We start from the raw sequence: 3,645 nt of genomic DNA, 5'->3' as shown, positions 1-3,645 counted from the left end.
ACTGACCCTCGCCGGTGGACTTCCGACCTAACCCGTCCTGCGCTTTCTCCAAAACCGAACTTTCCCGTCACCTCCTAGCCGTTCGTCAACTGGACTGGCTATCACTCGTGGTGATAGCCGCCAGTTAAGGACTTTGGCTGGTTTTACTCCTGCTGGCTTTTCCTTCCCATCGGCATTTTCTATTTTAAATCGCGGCAACCGTGCAGCGCGTAGGGCCGCTACGGGTCACGATTACCATTTAAGTTTAAAACCGACATAAAATTAGAAATTTAGGACGGGGAGAAAAACTCAGGAATTTATTACATTTTAAGCAAAACAACATTTTAAATAAATAAATAACAAAAAACAAGCTTTTTAACCTAATATATCACAGAATTTATCACAGATTTTTTTCAGTGTACTCGCTGTTACACGATGTACCCCGTGATGCAAAACCTGGCTTCTGCCGGGATGTCATCACAGTTTTACTGGAAAACCTGTGACCAGGAGCAATTTGTCGGCACAAATTTGCTGACCAAGCCTCCTATTCCATGCATTTTTTTGGTACCCCGTTTGACTTCCCCGTCATCACCTCCGATGCAATTGCAACGAATATTGCAAGCCACCGTCGGGGATGACGAGGGGAGTCAGGGCCATCAATGGGCGAGACGTCGCCGCCTCGACAATTTTATTGTTTAAATTGGGCGCCACTATGTTACGAACTGCTAATTTTCCTTTTGGCAGTGCCGCTAGCTCAGTTTTCCCTCAGGGCGGAGTCCCCCTAATGCCACAGCTCGCAACATAAATATCGACAACTACGCAGTCTCACATCACTAAACTATCGGTCATCACTACATATAAAACGTAAACAAAGGCAAATAACTACAAGTGACGGGAAATATTAATTGTTTTGGTGGCTATTGATGACCTAGCCAAGCACGCCCACCCAACCAAGGATGCCCCGGAGGATTCCGCAGAGGCATCACCCATTCTTGGTCTGCCGGAGTCACTCCTCGCGCCTACGACAGCTCCATCTCCCCCACAGTGACGACTTACTCACGCATTTCGGTCTTCAATTACATTTAATATCGGTGGTAAGTACAAGTGTTCAAGTTTAACATCATTATTGTTGTTCTTGCATTAATTCATTTATCTTTCTTCAGCCTTTAATATCACAGTTGGCCGCCGTTTCAATACTTAGGCGGTCAAAGCAGAGGAACTTGCTTCCCTGGGAAAAGTCTGCAGGCGCCGCGTAACTATGCTCCACCAGTCATTTGTTGGTGGAGCTCACACTAAAACGAGGCGCAAATAAGACACACTATCTGTGTGTCGGGTCACCTAATCCAAAGGAGCTCCTGGGGAAAAGAAGGGACAGGCCAAAGATGTAATTGCGCGCTGCAATCTCCCCCACCGAAAACTAAGGCTCGCGACCCTTTCAATAGGCAACACTGAGGACAACTATGGTTTTAGGGTCTGGATCCGGATAAATTTACAAGTAACCACGGGAAGTATTCCCATTAATATTTACAAAGATATACTTATGACTAATTATTATAATTTTCCGCCACTTCTAGGCTAGATATATGGCGATATTCTATCCCGGACGAGGGCTATTCCGCTGGAGGCCAGCGGCCGTTAAAGCCTGGAAAGCCCCGAGGAATGGTGATGGTCTATAAAATGGCGTGGCCGTTCACCGCCGCGCAAATTGACGCCGTTGGACCCGAAGGCGAGAGGGACTGATACCCCGGAACGGACTCACCGGAGATCGGCTGCCTGGCGTGGACGGCGTACGAGGAAGGCAGGGTAGGAGTCGTCTAGCTGAGTCCAAACGGCTTCAGGGATATAACCACCTCAGGCTCTCGGATCCACTTCAAGGTGTGTATGGGTTGTAGGAGAATTTCCAACCTCACTTCCAAAATGTATTTCCAAAATAAATCTTCTGGGATAAATCTTCCGGGGCCCTTGGTGTTGGGACCCCGGTTGCCCTGCAGACAATTATTTGTTAATACCGTACACTAATAAACCTAACACGCTAACACTCACTTTTTTTTTGTTTTTTTGCACAAACACTTGTTCAAGTAACTCCCGCTGCGTCCAGCTTCTGGGACAATATGGCTGCGACTATTCTAATCTGCCTATCATCATGGCGGTCTTGCCATATTCCCTTGCCTCTCCCAAAACTGGGTCATCGGACGGATTCAAGGCCACGGGAGAGTAGTCCCTGAGCGAACCGGGATTACTCCAAATGGCCAGATCGTCCTCCAGATTCCCCACAGGGGGGCGCCACCAAAACCATCGCCTTATCGTCCTGACCTATCGATAAAATCTATCTGACAATCGACTCCAACTGCAACACTATTTACTGCCTAAAGCCTAGTACTCTGTACGACGAAAACTGCTAGCTAAGCATAGGAGTAAGCGAGAGGCAAATAGGTAGCTAAAGCCTTTAGCTGGGACTTTTTTCCACCGCGGTACTCAGTTGAGCTAAGGAAATAGTGAGAAAATACCACAAAAATACTAGATTTAGCGGATGAACTCCGATGAACGCCTTTAGCCGCCGACCAAAGAATAAAAAATTTGATCTTTGCCTGTGTGTGTGCAGAAGTGGTGTGCCAATAACAAATTATAAATGGAAGGAAAACCCTAAAAACCAATGGAAAACTGCCTGTAGGAGTTGCGGCAATACATATCTCCATGCCAACAGCAAATTTAAAGCTTGCGACCCAGGTCGGCTCAACATTTTGTAACATTTCAAAATTGGCGCCAGTTGATTTGATTGCTGAGAGTAAGACCATGCTACATGCATTGCGGATGAAGTTCGAAAACTTCGGCCACACTAAAGAATTAATATTTTTCGACTAGTAAAACTCTTAGCCAAACTGAGTACTAGGCTTATAGTTGTTACCAAGGTTAAGCCTAGTACTCAGTTTGGCTAAGAGTTTCACTAGTCGAAAAATCTTATTACTTTAGTGTGACCGATGTTTTCGGGGTTCAGCCTAGTACTCAGTACGACGAAAACTGCTAGCTAAGCATAGGAGTAAGCGAGAGGCAAATAGGTTGCTAAAGCCTTTAGCCGGGGACTTTTTTCACCGCGATACTCAGTTGAGCTAAAGAAATGGTAAGGAAATACCAAAAAATACTAGATTTAGCGGATGAATTCCGATGAACGCCTTTAGCCGCGGCCCAAAGAATAAAAAATGTAATCTTTGGCTGTGTTTGTGCAGAATCGGTGTGCCAATAAAGCCTAGTACTCAGTTGGGCTAAGAGTTTTACTAGTCGAAAAATATTAATCTTTTAGTGTGGCCGAAGTTTTCGGACTTCATCCGCAATGCATGTAGCATGGTCTTACTCTCAGCAAACAAATCAACTGGCGCCAATTTTGAAATGTTACAAAATGTTGAGCCGACCTGGGTCGCAAGCTTTAAATTTGCTGTTGGCATGGAGATATGTATTGCCGCAACTCCTACAGGCAGTTTTCGATTGGTTTTTAGGGTTTTCCTTCCATTTATAATTTGTTATTGGCACACCGCTTCTGCACATACACAGGCAAAGATCAAATTTTTTATTCTTTGGTCGGCGGCTAAAGGCGTTCATCGGAATTCATCCGCTAAATCTAGTATTTATTTGGTATTTTCTTACTATTTCCTTAGCTCAACTGAGTACCGC

The 3,645-nt window shown here is 45.3% G+C and overlaps 1 long non-coding RNA gene across 1 annotated transcript; it reads right to left on the bottom strand.

Moving 5' to 3' along the window:
- Nucleotides 1–824: 824 nt before the first annotated feature.
- Nucleotides 825–2,312, bottom strand: LOC138912581 (uncharacterized). Its single transcript, XR_011418127.1, has 2 exons — nucleotides 2,023–2,312; nucleotides 825–1,964 (listed from the first exon to the last, which is right to left on the bottom strand). It is a non-coding gene; the product is annotated as an uncharacterized lncRNA (long non-coding RNA).
- Nucleotides 2,313–3,645: the final 1,333 nt, after the last annotated feature.

This window comes from Drosophila takahashii, chromosome 2L, assembly GCF_030179915.1.
Source record: "Drosophila takahashii strain IR98-3 E-12201 chromosome 2L, DtakHiC1v2, whole genome shotgun sequence".
Lineage (NCBI taxonomy): Eukaryota > Metazoa > Arthropoda > Insecta > Diptera > Drosophilidae > Drosophila > Drosophila takahashii.
The sequence above is the reverse complement of the archived record's forward strand: the minus strand, read 5'-3'. Positions and strand labels throughout refer to the sequence as shown.